Source organism: Hyperolius riggenbachi, chromosome 1, assembly GCF_040937935.1.
Source record: "Hyperolius riggenbachi isolate aHypRig1 chromosome 1, aHypRig1.pri, whole genome shotgun sequence".
In the NCBI taxonomy this organism is placed as follows: Eukaryota; Metazoa; Chordata; class Amphibia; order Anura; family Hyperoliidae; genus Hyperolius; species Hyperolius riggenbachi.
Window position 1 is genome coordinate 661,694,145 of NC_090646.1, and position 23,279 is coordinate 661,717,423.

General features: G+C 46.5%; 1 protein-coding gene across 2 annotated transcripts in view; it reads left to right on the forward strand.

Moving 5' to 3' along the window:
* The window catches only part of LOC137532233 (von Willebrand factor A domain-containing protein 5A-like), a 473,069-nt gene that overhangs the window by 42,578 nt on the left and 407,212 nt on the right, over window positions 1-23,279 (forward strand). The gene's annotated exons all lie outside the window — the stretch shown is intronic.

The window sequence follows — 23,279 nt, forward strand, 5'->3', positions numbered from 1 at the left end:
AACCCTATGGGCGCTGCGCACGGAGTTGCAAAGTTACTTTGCGCGCGATAAAGAGCACAAAACGGTGCTAACTCAGTGATGCAAAGCTTATCACGCCTAAAGTCTTTTAGGCGTGATAACTGAGTTATCACCGCTTTGTGAATCAGGCCCAATGACTCAATGACCTAGTTTGTGAGCTTTGCATTGTTTGGCATCAATAATTTGCATTGAAATGAAACAAATCTGATTGGCTGTGGCTCCACCCTATTTTCTGAATGTGAAACCCAGTCACCCAATGACCAACTGTACCAGGTTTTAAGCTTGTGTCCTTAACAGTGCAAGAATGGCAGCAATTGAACATTCCCCTTGAAAAGAAGTTTGAGAACCCTGCCATTAACCGTGTAAGAATGGCTGCAGTTTATATTTTCCCAGTAAAATTTCTATTTGTCTCCACCCACTGATGACCCAGCATTGCCCGATTATGTATTTGGCTGGTGTTGGCTTTGCCCACTTTTTCAAACAGTAATAGACAATTACTTAATTACTCAAGTACCAAATTTGTGAGCTTTGCAGTCTTTGGCATCAATAATTTGCATTGAAATGAAAAAAAGCTGATGGGCTGTTTGTGTCTCCACTCCTTTTCTGAATTTGAACCCCAGTCACCCTAAAAATAACTGTACCAGGTTTGAGGCTTGTGCCATTAACAGTGCAAGAATGGCAGTAATGAAATACTTCCCTTGAAAATCAATAGATGAATTTTGATTGGCTTTTGTAGGCTCCATCCACTTTTATGAATAATAGCTGATGAATCGGCATTGCCCGGGTATGTATTTGGCTAGTGTTAGCTCTGGCCACTTTTTCTAACCGTAACACACAAATACTCAATGACCAAGTTTGTGAGCTGTGGGGTCTTTGTCATCAATAATTTGTATATTCCCATAGAAATTAAACAAATCAGATTGGCTGGTTGCTGCCCCTCTCCAGCATTTGAACCCCAGTCAACCAATGGCCAACTGTAGCAGGTTTGGGGCATCTGTTATTAACAGAGCAAAAATGGAAGCAATTTAAATATTCTCCTTGAAAATCAACAGGTGAATTTTGATTGGCTATTAGTGGTGCTCAGCAGAGCTCGAATATTCGAGTAGCTCGAATATTCGAGCTCTTTTTCAGCTATTCGAGCTCGGTATTCGAGCTCCGAATAGCTGTAGCTATTCGAATGGGCTATTCGAGAACACTCGAATAGCCCATTCACTATTCGAGCTATTCGAGCAAACCGGCGCTATTCGAGCTCGGTACCGAGCTCGAATAGCGTCATAGCCCAGATTGATGTGCTTAGAGCCAATCAGAGGGCTCCCAGGCCCTCTGACGGCAGCCAATCACAGAGGGGGACCCTGGCCAGCCCCTACCCTATAAATAGCGGCCGCCATGTTCGGGTTTTCCATGCTTGCCTGAGACTTGTACAGAGAGAGATCTGCTCCTTTGTGCTTTGGCTTAGCAAGTGCTCTATTGTGTTCATTTACCTAGCGTTTTTGCTCACCTACACCTGCCATATACACCTGTATTGTTGTTATTTAGATAGACATTGTATTTTAGTTAGTAGCTTGTGTGTTACATTAGAGACAGGCAGCTGCTGCAAGCTTACAGGTTTAGGCCTCAGGGGGGCCTTGCCTCTGTGGGCAGCTGTCCTCTGTTTATTTCTCTCATCATCTATACCAGTATTTCTGCTGTCCTTTACTAATAGTATTGTAGTTATACTGTACTAGGAGTAGGACACTCACTGACTGTCACTGTTTATAGGCTACTAGCTAGCTCCTGCGTGTGTGCACTCACTCACTGTCTGTGTGTACACACACTCTATTTCCTTCTGATTACTGATTGATTATTGTTAGTTGTACTTACTTACTACTTACTCTTACTGTACCCGTAGGGACACTCACTGTCACTGTTCATATAGGCTACTAGCTCCTGCGTGTGCGCACTCACTGTCTGAGTGTACACACACAACACACACTCTATTTCCTTCTGATCGCTGATTGATTATTGTAATTAGTTAGTTCTACTTACTGTTACTACTTACTCTTACTGTACTAGGAGTCTAGGACACTCAGTCACTGTGTTCATAGGCTACTAGCTCCTGCGTGCGTGCACTCACTGTCTGAGTGTACACACACCCACACTCCATTTCCTTCTGATCGCTGATTGATTATTGTTATTAGTTAGTTCTACTTACTGTTACTACTTACTTACTCTTACTGTACTAGGAGTCTAGGACACTCAGTCACTGTGTCCATAGGCTACTAGCTCCTGCGTGCGTGCACTCACTGTCTGAGTGTACACACACCACCCACACTCCATTTCCTTCTGATCGCTGATTGATTATTGTTATTAGTTAGTTCTACTACTTACTGTTACTACTTACTGTACTAGGAGTCTAGGACACTCAGTCACTGTGTCCATAGGCTACTAGCTCCTGCGTGCGTGCACTCACTGTCTGAGTGTACACACACCACCCACACTCCATTTCCTTCTGATCGCTGATTGATTATTGTTATTAGTTAGTTCTACTTACTGTTACTACTTACTTACTCTTACCGTACTAGGAGTCTAGGACACTCAGTCACTGTGTCCATAGGCTACTAGCTCCTGCGTGCGTGCACTCACTGTCTGAGTGTACACACACTAAATTTACTTGTGATTACTACTACTGATTATTGTAACTGCTAGTTGTACTTCCTGACTGTTAATACTTACTTACTGTACTAGGGGACACTCACTCAGTCACCTCACCAACCAACCCACTCCATTAAAGTACCCCACTTTTCACCCGCCCTTTTACAAAACTTTTGTCTATACGCCCAAAACATTGAAGATGTCTGGAAGTGGCAGCCAGCGCGGTTTGGGCAAGGGGAAGGGCAGCAAGGGAATCAGGAAGAGAGGGAGCAGCATTGTGGCAAGCCGCGGCCGCGGGCGCGCCACCATGCACAGTTCCGCAGCAGCAGCAGCAGCGTCAGTGGCTAACATTCCTCCCATAGCCACTGGCCGTGGACGCCTTGGGCGCCGCCCAGGAGGAGCATCTGCAACTCACGCTGCAGAGACACAGCAGCAGCAGCGTGTAGCACCTGCTCCCATTTTCCTCCAGCCGGGTCGGAAACGTCCCATTGAGGAAAAGGATGCAGACACTGTGGTGCAACTCATGACGGAGGATGAGCAGCCCGCCATCAGCTCTGCATCCGAGGCCTCCACCCTCACCACCACCACCACCACCACCCCTGTTCGCAGCAGCCGCCCAGCAGGGTCTGGGGAGGAGGCCAGTTCACCGTCAGTCGCCGACCTCTCATTCAGCACTCTTTTGACCCCAGGCATGATGAGTCAATTGAATGCTGTTGTTGGCGATTTGGAGGAGGAGATGCTGATGGGCACTTTGGGGGAGGAGGGATTGGACAGCAAGACTGTGGCGACAGTCAAGCGTCCCATCCATGCATCAGCAGAGGAGTTTGGGGGGTCATCATCAGAGCAGGACATGTTTCAGGAGGGGCATGATGATGATGACCCGGTGACAGACAGAGACTGGGTGCCAACACATCCAGAGGATGTCGTCCTCAGCAGCTCTGAGGAGGAGGAGGAGGATGCGGTTGTGGGCCTTGCAAGGAGGCGCATCATTGCAAGCATTGGCAGCGTCCCACAGCCTGCTGGTGTCTCAGGCTCAGCAGCAGCAGCAGCAGCATCAGCCAGTACCACCACCAGCCGCACCCAAGACCCCCCCCCCCCCCCAACCACCACAGGGAAACAGGCAGCAGCGCTTCCATGCCGTAGGGGGATGTTTTTGTCACCAATCTGGCGGTTTTTCACCATGCCCACAGTGTACAGCAAGTACGCCACTTGCAACCACTGTCAGCGGAAGTTGAGCAGAGGTGCAGACCCCTTGAAGTTCAGCACCAGCTCGCTGATCAACCACCTTTCTGCGAAACACTTCCACCAGCATGAGGAGTTCCAGAGGCTGAAGGCATCTGGTGCTGGCAGTGGCACCAATCCCATCACTGCACAGCCTTCAGCAGCAGCAGCAGCAACAGCAGCCACCCGCCCTCCTGCTCCTCCAGCAGCACCAGCAGGAGTGCGGAAACGCCCTGCTCCTCCCCCCTCTGCAACTCCTGCCGCCGACACTGAGGCCTGTTCTGGCAGCCAGTCCTCAGTGGCCTCCTCTGCTCCGTCTGCTGATTCCCGTGCCAGCAAAAAGGCACGCCAGAGCCTTTTGAGCGAGTCCTTCCAGGGGGTGGTTAGGGCTCTGCCTCCCAGCAGCCGTCGCGTGCGGCAGCTGAACGGCTTGCTGGCACGGGCCATGTGCTCCCAACTCCTGCCGTACACGCTCGTGCAGGAGGGGAGCGACATGCGGGCGCTGCTTGCTTGTGCAGCCCCAGACTGGCAGCTCCCCAGCAGACACTTCTTCGCCCGCAAGGCCATTCCTGCACTGCACCGCTTTGTGATGGCCAATGTGGAGCGAGGGCTGGAGCACGCGGTTGGTGAAAGGGTCCACGTCACCATGGACTCCTGGAGCAGCCGCTTCGGGACAGGCCGCTACCTGTCCTTCACTGTCCACTGGGTCAGCTTGGTGGAAGGGGGTGAGGATGGGAGAGCAGCAGCGGGCACAGCAGCAGCAGCAACACAGTGGGTGGTGCCACCCCGCAGGGTCAGGGGAACTGCAGCGGGTTCCTCCGATCCTCTGCCATCCTCCGCCACACCTGGCCAAACCCCCCGCCTCAGCAGCAGTGTGAAGGCCCGCCACTGCCAAGCGCTGCTGCACTTGGTCAGCCTTGGCAAGACCAAGCTGACGGCAGCCCACGTGTTGGCCAAACTCCAGGAGCAGGAGCGGATTTGGCTGACCCCCAGAGGCCTCAGAGTCGGAGAGGTGGTGTCCGACAATGGGGCCAATCTGGTTGCTGCCATAGACAGGGGAAACCTGACCCACATCCCCTGTCTTGCCCACGTGCTGAACCTGGTGGTGCAGAAGTTCCTGCGCACCTACCAGGGGATGGACGAGCTGCTGGAAACGGCAAGGAACGTTGTGCGTCACTTCCGGCGCTCGGCTGCAGCCTGTGCGAGCCTGGAAGACGTGCAAAAGGAGCTGGATCTGCCACGCCATCGGCTGATCATTGACGTTCCGACTCGCTGGAACTCCACCCTGGCGATGTTGGAGCGTCTGGTTGAACAGAAGCACGCTGTCAACCACTACCTTGCCCTGGCCACTGTTTCCGCAGCTCAGAGAAGGGACAAGACCAGCAACATCCCGTCCATCGTCCCCGATGATGACTGGAGGCACATGCAGCAGGTGTGCTTAGTGCTGGCTCCCTTCCTGCAGGCCACAAACATGGTGAGCAGGGACCATGCTATGGTCTGCGAGTGGGTGCCCCTGGTTTCTCTGCTGAACAGGGCACTCGATGCTTTGCTGGCACAGGGAGCGGCAGCCTTGGACCAGCAGGAGCGGCAAGCAGCTGCACAGTCCACCTCTGAGGGGGAGGAGGAGGAGGACTTGGTGGAGGTCCCTGACCTGGCTGCTGATGAGGGGGATCAGCGCAGTGCAGCTGAGTTGGTGCGGGGGTGGAGAGAGGATGAGGCAGCAGAGGAGGAGGATGAGGAGGACAGCACTGACGTCGATGTGCCAGCAGACGTGGCCCGCCTCTTCCCAATGGCAGCGCACATGCTGACGTGCCTGCGCAGGGACCCCAGGGTGATCCAGATGAAGCAGAGGGAGGACATCTGGATCAGCATGATGTTGGACCCACGCCTCAAGGGGAAGTTGAGCCAGTTCCTGCCGCCTGCAGGAGGAGACCCAGCGCAACAAATAAGGAGCTTGCAGCAGGCCCTTGTTGAGCGCTTGGAGGAAGCCTTCCCCCAGCCTTCCACCCCCACTGTCCAGCAGCCAGCACAGAGGCAGCAGCAGGTGCCTGCATCCAGCAGCAGCAAGCGCCCCACAGACCTGCTGTCTCTCAGCCACGAGCTCTACAGGACTGTAGAGGCTCCGGCAGCAGTGACTAGAGAGGAGATGCATGCAGCAGCATCCTCCTCCGGTCACAGCCAGCGCCTGACCCGCATGGTGGCTGACTACATGGGGTCCTACAGCGGGCTTGACAGCGATGCCCCTGTTGATCCCATGGAGTATTGGGTCAAGCGCATGGAGATCTGGAGCGAGCTGGCGCAGTACGCCCTGGAAGTGCTGTCCTGCCCCCCTTCCAGCGTGCTGTCCGAGCGCTGCTTCAGTGCAGCTGGTGGCGTGGTCACCGAGAAACGCTCACGTCTGTCTCACAAGTCTGTGGACAGACTGACGTTTCTCAAGATGAACCAGGCGTGGGTGGAAGGCGAGTTCCTGGCCCCTGTTGTCGGCGAGAGGGGGACATGAACTGGCTGCCGGAACTTAGTACCATCGTTAATGTGCCTTACCACCCTTTACCACCTCCTGGCTCCTGCTCACTAAGCCAGCCTGGTTCACTTTGACTATTACGTCGCCTGCAGCCACACATTTCACACCTACAGTGGGCTGCTGCTGTGTACTGCCCTTCTGCTGTCTGTCTGTGTTTCCCACTGCCAGGGTACACAGAATTACCGTCTGCTGCCACTCTGCCACCAGCTATTACGTCACAACAATAGCTGCTCACACTGCTCCTCCATTCCTCCTGCTGCTGCTGTCTGTCTGTGTTTCCCACTGCCAGGGTACACAGAATTACCTTCTGCTGCCACTCTGCCACCAGCTATTACGTCAAAACAATAGCTATATTGGTTGTAAAACCAAAACCAAAAAAAACCAATAAAAAAAAAAAAAGGTTTAATTTTTCTGAGGTGCCCGGGTTGAAAACTGTGTTGTCCCAGTTGTGTATTGGACACAATGTGGGCTGCACGACCGCTGTCTGGGACCTCCTGTTGTGTTTATTTACAGCCCTGGTATCACCGCTAGGTACCAGGGCTATTATGTCACGCTGCCTACCTGCTGCCACACTCACACTGCTCCTCCATTCCTCCTGCTGCTGCTGTCTGTCTGTGTTTCCCACTGCCAGGGTACACAGAATTACCGTCTGCTGCCACTCTGCCACCAGCTATTACGTCACAACAATAGCTGCTCACACTGCTCCTCCATTCCTCCTGCTGCTGCTGTCTGTCTGTGTTTCCCACTGCCAGGGTACACAGAATTACCTTCTGCTGCCACTCTGCCACCAGCTATTACGTCAAAACAATAGCTATATTGGTTGTAAAACCAAAACCAAAAAAAACCAATAAAAAAAAAAAAAGGTTTAATTTTTCTGAGGTGCCCGGGTTGAAAACTGTGTTGTCCCAGTTGTGTATTGGACACAATGTGGGCTGCACGACCGCTGTCTGGGACCTCCTGTTGTGTTTATTTACAGCCCTGGTATCACCGCTAGGTACCAGGGCTATTATGTCACGCTGCCTACCTGCTGCCACACTCACACTGCTCCTCCATTCCTCCTGCTGCTGCTGTCTGTCTGTGTTTCCCACTGCCAGGGTACACAGAATTACCGTCTGCTGCCACTCTGCCACCAGCTATTACGTCACAACAATAGCTGCTCACACTGCTCCTCCATTCCTCCTGCTGCTGCTGTCTGTCTGTGTTTCCCACTGCCAGGGTACACAGAATTACCTTCTGCTGCCACTCTGCCACCAGCTATTACGTCAAAACAATAGCTATATTGGTTGTAAAACCAAAACCAAAAAAAACCAATAAAAAAAAAAAAAGGTTTAATTTTTCTGAGGTGCCCGGGTTGAAAACTGTGTTGTCCCAGTTGTGTATTGGACACAATGTGGGCTGCACGACCGCTGTCTGGGACCTCCTGTTGTGTTTATTTACAGCCCTGGTATCACCGCTAGGTACCAGGGCTATTATGTCACGCTGCCTACCTGCTGCCACACTCACACTGCTCCTCCATTCCTCCTGCTGCTGCTGTCTGTCTGTGTTTCCCACTGCCAGGGTACACAGAATTACCGTCTGCTGCCACTCTGCCACCAGCTATTACGTCACAACAATAGCTGCTCACACTGCTCCTCCATTCCTCCTGCTGCTGCTGTCTGTCTGTGTTTCCCACTGCCAGGGTACACAGAATTACCTTCTGCTGCCACTCTGCCACCAGCTATTACGTCAAAACAATAGCTATATTGGTTGTAAAACCAAAACCAAAAAAAACCAATAAAAAAAAAAAAAGGTTTAATTTTTCTGAGGTGCCCGGGTTGAAAACTGTGTTGTCCCAGTTGTGTATTGGACACAATGTGGGCTGCACGACCGCTGTCTGGGACCTCCTGTTGTGTTTATTTACAGCCCTGGTATCACCGCTAGGTACCAGGGCTATTATGTCACGGCGAGCTGCCTGCCTCATTGACTGCCTGCTGCCACACACTCATCCTCCTCCTCCTGCTGCTGAATTTACCTCCTGCTGTCTTTGTGTTTCCACTGCCAGGGAGCACATACAATGGCGCTTCCAACATGCGTGCGCCCACCAGCTATTTGTTACGCTCAAAAATAGCTGCATTTCTTTAAAAAAAAATTTGAAAAGAGAAATACGTGAAGAAGAAGAAGAAGACGATATTGAAAAAGAAGGAGAAGGAGAAGATGAAGAAGAAGATGAAGAAGAAGATGAAGAAGAAGAAGATGAAGATGAAGAAGATGAAGATGAAGAAGAAGAAGAAGATGAAGAAGAAGAAGATGAAGAAGAAGATGAAGAAGATGAAGATGAAGAAGAAGAAGAAGATGATGAAGAAGATGAAGAAGAAGAAGAAGAAGATGAAGAAGAAGAAGATGAAGAAGAAGAAGATGAAGAAGAAGATGAAGAAGATGAAGAAGAAGATGAAGAAGATGAAGATGAAGAAGAAGAAGAAGATGATGAAGAAGATGAAGAAGAAGAAGAAGAAGATGAAGAAGATGAAGAAGAAGAAGAAGAAGATGAAGAAGAAGAAGAAGAAGATGAAGAAGATGAAGAAGATGAAGAAGATGAAGAAGAAGATGAAGATGAAGAAGATGAAGATGAAGAAGATGAAGATGAAGAAGATGAAGAAGATGAAGAAGAAGAAGAAGATGAAGAAGAAGAAGAAGAAGATGAAGAAGAAGATGAAGAAGATGAAGATGAAGAAGAAGAAGAAGATGATGAAGAAGAAGAAGAAGAAGAAGAAGAAGATCTAGAAGAAGATTAAGAAAGATAAAGAAGAAGAAGAACAAGTATATACAGTAACACTACACTACTGAACCAAATTAAGGACACAACTTCTCTTTCCACATTTTTTTTTAAAGGAACATCCCCACATAATCACTTGCTGTTGTTACTTGGAAAAAAAGATGTTTCTTGCATCATTCACCCTCAAAACAAGTGTTGGAAGCTATTTTGGGCCAATTCGAATAGTCAGCTCGAATAGTGAGCTCGAATACCGACTCGAATAGTGAGCTCGAAGTCCGAGGTCGAATCGAATAGTAAAAAATATTCGACTCGAATATTCGACTGACCTCGAATAATTTACTATTCGAATTCGACCAAATTCGAATTTTTAAAAGGGGTATTTGAGCACCACTGTTGGCTATTATAGGCTCCACCCACTTCCCATAATATTAATCTCAGTCACCCAGTGACCATCTGGGCAAAGTTTGAGAACTCTGCCATTAACAGTGTAAGAATGGCTGCAGTTTATATTTTCAGAAGAATCAGAATCAGAATCAGAATCAATTTATTTTCGCCAAGTAAGCTTGCACCTACAAGGAATTTGTCTTGGCAGTTGCTTAACAAACACAAACAAAAATAATACAAGGACAGACAGTGTGAATATTACAAGTTAAGGACATTATAAGTATAGTGGCAGTAAGCAATGTGAGAATTGTTCATGTTTAGTTCTGTGCTGATTACTTTCAGTCCTAGCAGCTCTAACGTGGTTCAGCATTAAGTATGGCTACCGCTTGAGGAAAAAAACTGTTCCTGTGTCTAGAGGTTTTGGTAGCGATTGTCCGGAATCTTACTCCTGAAGGCATGCGCTGGAAGATGGAGTGAGCTGGGTGAGAGGGGTCAGAGGCAATTTTGGTTGCTCTCTTTCTGCACCTGCTAGTGTAAAGATCCTGCAGGGAAGGTAAGCTACAGCCAATTATCCTTTCCGCTGATCGGATGATGCGCTGCAGCCTCCCCTTTTCTAATGCTGAGCAGGAGCTGAACCATACAGTCATGGATGATGTTATGGTGGATTCGATGATTGCAGTGTAGAACTGCACCATTAGATTTTGAGGTAGGCCAAACTTTTTCAGCTGCCGCAGATGGTACATTCTCTGTTGTGCTTTCTTGACAATAGTGGCGGTGTTGTTGTCCCATTTTAAGTCGTTTGAGATCGTGGACCCAAGAAACTTGAATGACTCTACTTGGGTTATTGTGGATCCATTTATGGTTAAGGGGAGGTGCTGGGGGGGAGATCTCCTAAAGTCTATTATCATCTCCATGGTTTTGAGAGCATTTAGTTCCAAGTTGTTGCTGCTGCACCAGGAGGAAAGCTGTCCCACCACATGCCTGTATGCAGACTCATCCCCGTTTTGAATGAGACCAACAACTGTTGTGTCGTCTGCAAACTTCAGAACCTTAACAGATGGATCTGTGGAGATGCAGTCATTGGTGTAAAGTGAGTACAGCAGTGGGGAAAGCACACAGCCCTGGGGTGCACCAGTACTGACTGTCAGAGAGCTTGATGTGAGTTTACCAAGTCTAACACGCTGTCTTCTGTCGGTTAAGAAGTCGGTTATCCATTTGCAGAGGGATTCAGGTATGTGTAGCTGGGAGAGCTTGCTGTGCAGCAGTGATGGAATTATGGTATTAAATGCAGAGCTGAAATCTATAAATAAAATCCTGGTGTAGGTTCCTGGGATATCTAGATGCTGTAGTACATAATGCATACACATGTTCACGGCATCGTCTGCGGATCTGTTAGGCCTGTAGGCAAATTACAAAGAGTCCAGCAGGGGATCTGTGATGGATTTCAGATAAGTCATTATCAGTTTTTCAAATGCTTTCATGACCAGTGATGTCAGGGCAACACGCCTGTAATCATTTAAACATGTAGGTTTTTTTTTTTTTTTTTAATTGGTACAATAGTTGCACTTTTAAAACAGGCAGGAACAATTGAGAGTTCTAGAGATGCTTTGAATATGTCTGTAAATACAGGCGCTAATTGGTCGGCACAGAGATTCAAGCATTTCGCAGACACAGCGTCTGGTCCCATTGCTTTCCTGGTGTTTTGTTTTTTAAAGAGTCCATTTACATCTGATTGGCATATTGTTAGAGCATGCACATCTGGGGACAGGTCAATAGATTGTGTCTGGCCTCCTGTGTTGTGTAGTTGCTGAGTAGAGTTGGGCCGAACCTCCGATTTTAGGTTCGCGAACCGGGTTCGCGAACTTCCGCGGAAGGTTCGGTTCGCGTTAAAGTTCGCGAACCGCAATAGACTTCAATAGGGATGCGAACTTTGAAAAAAAAATAATTATGCTGGCCACAAAAGTGATGGAAAAGATGTTTCAAGGGGTCTAACACCTGAAGGGGGGCATGGCGGAGTGGGATACACGCCAAAAGTCCCCAGGAAAAATCTGGATTTGACGCAAAGCAGCGTTTTAAGGGCAGAAATCATATTGAATGCTAAATGACAGGCCTAAAGTGCTTTAAAACATCTTGCATGTGTATACATCAATCAGGTAGTGTAATTAAGGTACTGCTTCACACTGACACACCAAACTGTTCACTGAACAGAACAGGTATGCAGTGGCGGGTTCACTAAACAGGTATACAGTGGCGGGTCCACTGAACAGAACAGGTATGCAGTGGCGGGTCCACTGAACAGAACAGGTATGCAGTGGTGGGTTCACAGAACAGGTATGCAGTGGTGGGTTCACAGAACAGGTATGCAGTGGCAGGATCACTGAACAGGTATGCAGTGGTGGGTGGGTTCACAGAACAGGTATGCAGTGGTGGGTTCACAGAACAGGTATGCAGTGGCAGTATCACTGAACAGGTATGCAGTGGTGGGTGGGTTCACAGAACAGGTATGCAGTGGCAGGATCACTGAACAGGTATGCAGTGGTGGGTGGGTTCACAGAACAGGTATGCAGTGGCAGGATCACTGAACAGGTATGCAGTGGTGGGTGGGTTCACAGAACAGGTATGCAGTGGCAGGATCACTGAACAGGTATGCAGTGGTGGGTGGGTTCACAGAACAGGTATGCAGTGGCAGGATCACTGAACAGGTATGCAGCCAGGAAAAGCTAAGCCTAACTAATCTTTCCCTATGAGAGGCAGACAGCAGCTCGCCCTACTCTCTCTAATGCAGGCACACGAGTGGCCGTAATGGCCGCCGCCGCCTGCCTTATATAAGGGGGGTGGGGCTCCAGGGGCTAGTGTAGCCTAATTGGCTACACTGGGCCTGCTGACTGTGATGTAGAGGGTCAAAGTTGACCCTCATAGTGCATTGTGGGGCGAACCGAACTTCCGGAAACGTTCGCCTGCGGGAGGCGAATGCGAACCACCGAAGTTCGCCGGGAACCGTTCGCCGGCGAACCGTTCGGCCCATCTCTATTGCTGAGGCACCGCAGGGGGTGGAGACGTTGGCTGGCAGGAAGAGTGTTCAGTTTGCCTGTGGCAGAGATGCAAATTGACTTGTTGTGTTTGGCTTTTGTTGGTAGTTTCAAACCTGCAATAAAATGTATTCAGTTCATCTGCAAGCTGCAGGTTATGTAGTGAGGGGGGAGGAGATTTCTTCCTGTAGCTGGCAATTTCATGTAGAGATTTCCATATTGTGGAAGAGTCGGCGTTAGAAAAATTTTCCTCAAGTTTTTGAGAATAATCTTTTTTTCGGCGGTAATGACTCTCTGCAGTTTGTATTTTGCAAGCTTTGTAGAGGACTTTATCGCCTGTACGATATGCCCTTTCTTTATCGAGGCGCAGCTTTCTAAGATGTGATGTAAACCAGGGTTTATCGTTATTGTACCTGGTGCACTTTTTTGTGGGGATGCAGGACTCTTCACAAAAGGTAATATATGATGTCACAGCGTCAGTGTATTCATTTAGGTCACTGGAGGATTCTTTAAATAAATTCCAGTCAGTTAAATCAAAGCAGCTCTGTAGTTTTTCTACAGCTTCACTCGTCCATTTCTTAACTGTGGTCACTACAGGTTTGGTAGTTTTTAGTCTTTGGATGTATGTTGGGATCAGTGCAGTTTCTAGGTTATAATGCACCCAGGGCGAGGGTGTAAAAATTGCGCCCCCCCCGCGAGCAAGGTATGGGTGCCCGCAGTATAGGTTAGCCAGGTCTAGTTCCACTTAGTATAGGTCCCCCCCAGTATAGGTAGCCAAGAATAGGTACCCCAGTATAGGTAGCCAGGCATAGGTGAGCCAGTATAGTTGCCCCCGCTATAGGTTAGCCAGGTAGGTGCCTCCAGTATAGGTAGCCAGTATAGTTGCCCCCAGTATAGGTTAGATAGGCAGGCGCCCCCGGTATAAGTTAGATAGGTAGGTGCCCCAGTACAGGTTATTTAGGTAGGTGCCTGCAATATAGGTAGCCAGTATAGTGGCCACCTGTATAGGCTAGCTAGGTAGGTGCCCCCAATACAGGTTAAATAAGTGCCCCCAGTATAGGTTAGATAGGTAGCTGCCCCCCAGTGTAGGTTAGATTAGGTAGCTGCCTCCCAGTGTAGGTTAGATAGGTAGCTGCCCCCCAGCGTAGGTTAGATTAGGTAGGTGCCCCCCCAGCGTAGGTTAATTAGGTAGGTGCCCCCCCAGCGTAGGTTAGATTAGGTAGGTGCCCCCCCAGTATAGATTAGATAGGTAGTTGCCCCCCAGTGTAGGTTAGATAGGTAGCTGCCCCCCAGTGTAGGTTAGATAGGTAGCTGCCCCCCAGTGTAGGTTAGATAGGTAGCTGCCCCCCAGTGTAGGTTAGATAGGTAGCTGCCCCCCAGTGAAGGTTAGATAGGTAGCTGCCCCCCAGTGTAGGTTAGATTAGGTAGGTGCCCTCCAGTGTAGGTTAGATTAGGTAGGTGCCCCCCAGTGTAGGTTAGATTAGGTAGGTGCCCCCCAGTGTAGGTTAGATTAGGTAGGTGCCCCCCAGTGTAGGTTAGAGTAGGTAGGTGCCCCCCAGCGTAGGTTAGATTAGGTAGGTGCCCCCAGCGTAGGTTAGATTAGGTAGGTGCCCCCAGCATAGGTTAGATTAGGTAGGTGCCCCCAGCGTAGGTTAGATAGCTAGCTGTCCCCTATAGTGGAGGGGGGAGCCGCGGGGAGGACAGCCCGACCTCTCCCTCCCTCTCCCGGGCGCCCTCCGTGCTCCCCCCTCAGATACAGAGCGAGCAGCCGGGAAGCGCTGTTTGCAACTCACCTGCCTGGCTCCAAGCGCTGCTCTCTCGCCGCTGGTCTGTCTCTTCTCTCTGCATACATGCTGATACACGCGGCTTCCGGCTAAACAGGAAGCCGCGTGTATCAGCATGTATGCAGAGAGAGGAGACAGACCAGCGGCGAGAGAGCAGCGCTTGGAGCCAGGCAGGTGAGTTGCAAACAGCGCTTCCCGGCTGCTCGCTCTGCATCTGAGGGGGGAGCACGGAGGGCGCCCGGGAGAGGGAGGGAGAGGTTGGGCTGCCCTCCCCGCGGCTCCGGCTCCCCCCTCTATTATAGCGCCCCCCTCTTAACAGCGCCCCGGGCGGCGGCACGCCCCGCACGGGGGTAGAAACGGCCCTGGTTGGGATAAGCTGTATAACAGCATGATCAGAGTTCCCCAAAGCTGCCCTGCTGACAGAGTGATACGAGTCCTTAGTAGTAGTGTAACAGTGATCTAGTGTCTTACCTTCTCTAGTTGTGCTTGTGATGTGTTGCCTGTATTTGGGGAGTTCTTTGGAAAGATTAGCACTGTTGAAATCCCCTAGTATGATAAAAAAAGAATCTGGGTACTCCCTTTCCACCTCAGTGATTTGATCTGCGAGATCTTGGAGCGCAGGCTGCATACATGTTTGTGGAGGGATGTACACAGCAGCCAAAATAAATGAAGAAAACTCACGGGGTGAATAGTAGGGTCTGCAGTTTATGAAGAGAGTTTCCAGCCCAGCCGAGCATGTCCTCTTAATAACTGTAACATCCGTGCACCATCTATCATTAATATAGAAGCAGAGTCCTCCACCTTTGGTTTTGCCAGAAGTAAGTGGGTCCCGGTCAGATCTGTAGAGTGTAAATCCATTAATCTGCAGAGCATTGTCTGGAATAAGCTCAGATAGCCAAGTTTCTGTGAAGCAAAGAGCCGCAGAGAGATAAAAGTCCTTCTTTGTTCTGATCAGTAGTTGAAGCTCATCTAGTTTGTTGCATATAGACCTGACATTAGAGAGTATGATTCCAGGTAGTGGAGAGCGCAGTCCTCTGCGCCGAAAGCGAGTCTGGATCCCGGAGCGTTTCCCTCTTCTTCTAAGCCTCACTGCCTGGTTCAGCACTGTAGCTCCACTGGTCAGAATCCCCAGAAGATCAAGAGTAGATGAAATATCCAGGGGTAGATTATACTCAGCTAAGTTCCGAATGCTCAGTAGTTGTTCACTGGTGAAGGTTATCCGGGTTGGGTTGCACAAGGCAATGTTGAAAAACAAAAATACATAAAACAAACATAAAAAGACAGAGCAAGCTGCCGAGGCTGCCATCTCCAGGCGCCTCCTCTGCATTTTCCTAGTGAAATTTGGTTTTGACTCCGCCCACTTTTTGTAACCTGGACACACAGTTACTACTCAATGACCAAGTTTGTGAGCTCTGGGGCCCTTGGCATCAATAATTTGTAATTCACCAGTGAGATGAAACAAATCTGATTGGCTGTTTGTATCTCCACCCCTTTTCTGAATTTGAACCCCAGTGTCCCAATGACCAACTGTACCAGGTTTGAGGCTTGTGCCATTAACAGTGCAAGAATGGCAGCAATTTAAATATTCCCCTTGAAAATCAACAGGTGAATTTTGATTTTCTTTTTTCCCACTTTTCTGAATATTAATCCCAGTCACCCAGTAACCAAGTTTTTAACCTCTTGAGGACTGCAGTGCTAAACCCCCCTAGTGACCAGGCCATTTTTAGCAAAATGTGCCACTGCAGCTTTAAGACTAAGCTGCAGATCTGCACAACACAGCACACAAGTGATTTCCCCCCTCTTTTCTCCCCACCAACAGAGCTCTCTGTTGGTGGGGTCTGATTGCCCCCAGATTGTTTATTTTTTTTGTGCAAATATTTTTGTTCCTCTTTTTATTAAAAAAAAGTGTGTTTCTTTAAATATATTCCCTCCCTCCCCACAGCCAGCCAATTGTGGCGATCGGCTGTCATAGGCTTCTGCCTATGAGAGCCGATCGCTCTCCAGTGTCCCAGGGGGACAGCCGTGTCACATGGCTGTCCCCAGTACAGCGCTGCTGCCGATCGCAGCGCTGTACGGGTAAATAGACGGCGATCACGCCGTCTAACAGTCTCCCGAGTGGCAATAGCCGCTTTAGTGAATTGTAAACAAACAAACTTGTGGCCAAAAAGTAAAACTACAAGTAAATGTAAAAAAACATTACAATACACAAATATTTCCCCAAATAAAACACTTTTATATCCCACCCTCCCAAAAATGCCCATATAAAATGTTTAATAAAAAAAACAAAAAACATTACTATAAAAAAAACCAAACACATAAATATTTACCTAAGGGTCTAAACTTTTTAAATATCTATGTAAAGATGAAATATTTCTCTCTATTTTTTTTTTTATAAGCTTGTAAATAGTGATGTATGCAAAACGGAAAAAATGCTCTTTTATTTCCAAATAAAATATTGTCGCGATACATTGTGATAGGGACATAATTTAAATGGTGAAATAACCGTGACAAATGGGCAATTACAATACGTGGGTTTTAATTATGGAGGCATGTATTATTTTAAAACTATAATGGCCGAAAACTGACAAATAATGAATTTTTTCATTTTTTTTTCTTATTCTTCCTGTTAAAATGCATTTACAGTAAAGTGGCTCTTAGCAAAATGTACCCCCCAAAGAAAGCCTAATTGGTGGCGGAAAAAACAAGATATAGATCAGTTCATTGTGATAAGTAGTGATAAAGTTATAGGCTAATGAATGGGAGGTGAACATTGCTCGGATGCATAAGCTGAAAACGACTGAGATGTTAAGTGGTTAAAATGAATGTCTGAAATTTCATTGGCTGTTTTATGCTCCGCCCACTTTTCCTGGATTTGTAACCTCGGTCACCAAGTGACCAACTGTGCCAAGTGTGGGGACTCTGGCTAAATTACTGTGAGAATGGCAGCCTTTTACATTTTTTCCATTCACTTGAATGGGTGGAATCTGATTGGCTGTTTGTAGCTCCGCCCAGATGTGCAGGGGGGACGCGAGACCCCCAGAACATATCATCCCAGGTAGTCAGGGATCTGTATACCAAGTTTCGTTCAAATCGGTCAAGGCGTTTTTGCATGATCGCGACACGCACGCACGCACACACACACACTTTTATATATATATAGATGTATATAGCGCTGACATCTCCTGCAGCACTTTACAGAGTACTTAGTCATGTCACTGACTGTCGTCTAAGGAGCTTACAGTCTTATCCTAACATAGTCATAGTCTAATGTCCTACCGTATTATTATTATGTATTTATATACAGTAGCACTGACATCTTCTGCGGCACTTTACAGAGTACATAGTAATGTCACTGACTGTCCTCAGAGGAGCTCAAAATCTAATACTACCATAGTTATAGTGTAATGTCCTACCATATTATTATTATGTAGTTATATAGCACTGACATCTTCTTCAGCACTTTACAGAGTACATAGTCATGTCATTCACTGTCCTCAGAGGAGAGCACAGACTAATACTACCATAGTCATAGTGTAATGTCCTATTAGTAAGTGTTTATATACAGTAGCTCTGACATCTTCAGCAGTACTTTACGGAGTACATAGATAGTCATGTCACTGTCTCCAGAGTAGTTTAAGATCTAATCTCTACCATGGTCCTAGTCTAATGTCCTACTGTATTATTATGTATTTATATAGCACTGACATCTTCCTCAGCACTTTACAGAGTACATAGTCATGTCACTGACTGTCTTCAAAGGAGCTTACAATCTAACCCCTGCCATAGTCATAGTCTAATGTCCTGCCATATTATTATTATTATGTATTTATATAGCATTGACATATTCTGCAACACTTTACAGAGTACATAGTCATGTCACTTACTGTGCTCAGAGCTCACAATCTACAGTAATCCTACCATAGTCATAGTCTAATATCCTACCATATTATTATTATTATTATTATGTATTTATAAAATACTGACATCTCCTGCAGCACTTTACAGAGTACATAGTCATGTCACTGACTGTCCTCAGAGGAGCTCACAATCTAATCCTACCATAGTCATAGTGTAATGTCCTACCTTATTAGTATCATAGTATATATGTACAGTATATACAGTAGCTCTAACATCTTCAGCAGCACTTTACAGAGTACATAGTCATGTCACTGACTGTCTCCAGAGTAGCTTACGATCAAATCCCTACCATGGTCATAGTCTAATGTCCTACCTAGAGATGAGCGTAATGACCTAATTACGATTTTGCGAAATTTCGCGTAATTAGTGTAATTACGATTATGGCCGTAAGTACATAATCGTAATGAAGAAGGATTTCGCGAAATTTCGCGTAAGCGTAATTTTCGCGTAATTTTCGCATTACAGTCGTATCATGCCGTAATTTCGCATTAAACGCTACCGTAATTTCGCGTTAAACCGTAACGCTCCGTATAATATAAAAAAGCCGCCGACTTTAAGGGTTAATAGCAAAGCCCCCTTAAATGCTAAGAGCCTCAAATTTGGAGAATATATTAAGGAGATCAGGAGGAATAAGAGGAAATTTTTTTTTTTCAAAAAGACCTTATAGTTTTTGAGAAAATCGATGTTAAAGTTTCAAAGGAAAAATGTAAACATTTAAAAACCCGCCGACTTTAACGGTTAATAGCAAAGCCTGCTTAAAGTTTAGGAACACCAAATTCCCAGGGTATATTAAGGGGATCAGTGGGAATAAGAGGAAAAAATTTTTTTTTCAAAAAGACCTTATAGTTTTTGAGAAAATCGATTTTTAAGTTTCAAGGGCGAAAATGTCTTTTAAATGCGGAAAATGTCAGTTTTTTTTGCACAGGTAACAATAGTGTATTATTTTCATAGATTCCCCCAAGTGGGAAGAGTTTTACTTACTTAGTTCACATAAGGAGTCTAGCGCTACACCTCACACATACAAGGTTCTAAAATATAGAGTCCAGCAATAAAAGTTGAAGCTGCCCCTTCTGGTCACACCTTTATACACTTAAAACAGAAGGTATGGCGCTACACAACCAAGTTCATGTGATTAAATTTGCATAAAGAGGCATCAACCGCTGAGTCCGCATCTGAGGATCACAATATAATAACTTCTTATCTTCATCTATCCTCCACCATCACCCGGTGTGCAGACACTCACCAGAAAGACAGACCTCAATTAGGTCTATCAGCGCTTTGGGACACTTCGGGCCGTCCCCCACCACACCGATCTGCTGTATGTCACCACCGGAACTGATTCTCCTATACTTTCCCCTTCACATTAGATGCCGACTTCCATGCACTTGTTACCTCAAAACAAATGCCTCACATAGTGTAAAATCAGCGATATTTATTTTTATATAAAAAAGATTGCACTTACAATTTTCCTTCTTTTAAAAAAAGCACAGAGTTTGTTTGATACGGGCTCTCCCCCGTTTTGTTGGGCCCCGGCTGGCACTTGTAGTCCCTCTGCTGAGTACGATACGGTGTGCACTCCCGCTATCCCACTGCTCAGGACGCCGCTCTGCCCACGTGGATCAGCTGTTTCTTCCGCATCAGTAACCCCGCCTTACATGTTTCGTCATAATGACTCATCAGAGGCTGGGGAACTGTGCGGAGAAACATCCTTTTATGCAAATCTACCTTCCCTTAGCGTCATGGCGCCCTTCTCCACCCTCCCAAGTGCTCCCCTCCTCCCCACGCCACGAGAGCCAATCATCAAGCCTCACGCGGCAGCCCCTCCTACACCTACGTTCCCCTCACATGTAGACATGGCGCCGCAGCGTTCCACTGAAGCGTTCCACCACTCCAACCTACGAGTGGGGACGCAGATCAATCCCAGCGCGGCGTGTCAAAAGGTTTATATATACAGGCGGCAGAAAAAAACCATCCACAACAATATCCCCACAGCCCATAACTGTCAATAATATTACAAAACCTTGCCCAACACAACAGAGGAAACTCCGCTTACAGTATAACATTAAAATATACAAAATATTAAAACTTTTCCTGACGACCATAGGAATTAGCATAGGAATTAGCATATGGGGATTCTAATCCCCCAAAAAACACTTAATATCCACATCAATGTTCAGCCCACCCGGGGTTAAAGTACCCAAATTATAAATCCATCTGGTCTCCTCCTGGGAGATGGATTTTAACCTATCACATCCCCTCCAGTTTGGGATCAATTTATATATGCCACAAAAAGATAATAGACTAGCATCACAAGAATGTTCTTCTCCAAAATGTGCAGATAAACTATGATTTTGAAAACCTTTTTTAACATTACGCGTGTGTTCCCCCATACGCTCCTTAAGGGTGCGTGTGGTACGACCCACATATTGCCACCCACAGGGGCACCAGGCCAGGTACACCACGTAACGATCATTACAGGTTATAAACTGTTTGATTTTAAAAGCTTTACCATTAGCAAAAGAGACAAAATTATCCACCTTTTTAGGGCTACCTTCCCGACAAGCCTTGCAGGTTCTACACGGGACAAAACCCGGTCTCTGCCAATCCCTAGGGATCAAATTAGACCTAGGGGGGTCCACACAACTGGGTGCTATCATATTTCTTAAATTTCTAGCTTTTCTATATATAAATTTCGGTTTTTCCGGTATGATACCCCTTAGAACAGGATCTGTTTTTAAAACCCCCCAATGCTTCCATATTATATTTTGCAACCATTTATACTGGTCACTATAACCTGTAATAAACGAGCACTCATATTTGTTGGGATTATCCCGATTTTTTTGCCCATTAATTAGTTCTAATCTATTTCTATCCCTTACCTCCCCAATTTCCCTCTCCAAATCATATGCCCCATAACCTTTCTCCTCAAATCTTTGTTTCAATACCAGTGATTGGGCCTCATAATCATTAATCTCAGTACAGTTCCTGCGAAGGCGCAGAAACTGTCCTTTCGGTATATTCCTTTTCCACTGAGGGTGATGACAGCTTGTCATAGGAATATATCCGTTTCTATCAGTAGGTTTGAAGTAATTTATAGTGTGCAATGAATGACCCCTAACAATTATTTCTAAATCTAAAAATTGAATTTTTTCACCATTAAATTGGGCTGTGAGTGTGATACCCCTATCATTATTATTAAGTGATTCCAAGAATACCCCTAAACTATCCTGTCCCCCCTTCCACACAAAGAAGAGATCATCTATAAATCTATACCAGATTCTAATATTGCTATTATTAACTATCCCCTCCTCCCACATCCCCATGAACAAATTTGCTACACTCGGTGCATGGCTGGCTCCCATGGCACAGCCCTTGTGTTGTGTATAATATACTCCCTTGTGCCAAAAATAATTAGACTTAAGTGCAAAATCCAGTAACTCAATAAGATAATTTGCCTGTTCCCCCTTAAGATCATCATCCTTTTTCATATAGTATTCCACAGCTTTTTTGGCCCAATCATGACCTATATTTGTATAAAGTGAGGCCACGTCGGCCGTTACCAATAAATCACCCTTCTCAATCTTTACTCCTTCCAAAACCTTCAATAGATGCGTCGTATCTTTCAGAACATTAGGAAGGCCCATCACCAGTGGCTGTAGGAAATAATCAAGATATTGTCCCAACCTGTGGGTAACGGATCCAATACCACTGATGATGGGCCTCCCAGGAGGATTCTCAGCATTTTTGTGAATCTTAGGGATTTGATACACAATTGGTATTCGTGGGGTGTTGGGGATAAGAAATCTAAACTCTGTGTCTGTGAGCATTCCAGAGTCCAACCCCCTCTTCAATATGCTTCTGAGTTCACTCATGAGCTTGCTCGTGGGGTTACCCCGGAGTGACCTATATGTGTCACAATCCCCTATCAATCTATCCAATTCTCGTTGATACATATCTTTTGTTAAAATAACATCCCCCCCCTCTTTATCGGCTGGTCTCACTACCAAATTTTTTTCCTCCAACATATCCCGTGCCACTTTTTGTTCCCATCCCGTTTTCATGTCTGGGATCTGTTTCAAATCATCAATTACCAAATTTTTAAATACATCTATAGCATTGTATCCCTGATCCTGTGGAAAAAAGTTTGATTTACTCCGAAATTCTGTATGTTTAAACATGGAAGGTTCAGAAACACATTCCCTCCCCTTTGGACGCCCACTAAAATACTTTTTTAGATGGAGTTGTCTCGAAAATTTATTAATATCTACATAAGTAGCAAATTTATCCAATCCTCTTTTTGGTGCATACTTCAAACCTTTATCTAACAGTGAAATTTCCCTTTTATCCAATGATTCACCACTCAAATTATATATACCCACCCCTATAGGTTTCTCTTCTTTTTTATTCCTCCCCCCTCCTCTTCTTCCTCTTCTTGTCCTCTTTTTCCTGAATACCTCCTGTATCCCATTCCCCTTTCTGACCACCCCCCTCCCCTCCATTCCCCCCGCCCTCCCCCTGGTCGAACCCCTAAAAAAGGTTCATATGTTCCCTGGTGCTGAATAGGGTCAAAACGGTTAAATGTGGTTACATTATATTCCCCCCCATAATTACCATTATTCCTAACCATATTATAATCACGTCCCCTTAACGAGGGATTTCCCCATCCTCTCTGAGCTCCTCCACCACCCCTTCCCCTATATTGATACTTACCTTCATCACCTCCGTGATTCCCTATTACCTGTACATTCCTATTGTCAAAACCTCCTCCTCTACCACCTCCTCCCCTTGATAGTTCCTCACTAATTCTAATCTCTTCACTCATCCTTTGTATTTCTATTTGTCTTTCCTTTGCCATTTTTTCCTCCTTTCGCTTTATCTGCCATTTATATACCTCTTTCTTTCTAGTGGCTTCAACGTCCCTTTGAAATTTTTTCTTTTTCTCTACAATAATTTCCTTCTCATTCTTTGTCATCAAGTCACTAAGTTTCTGGGATTTAGTTTTATATTCCTCTGTTCCACTA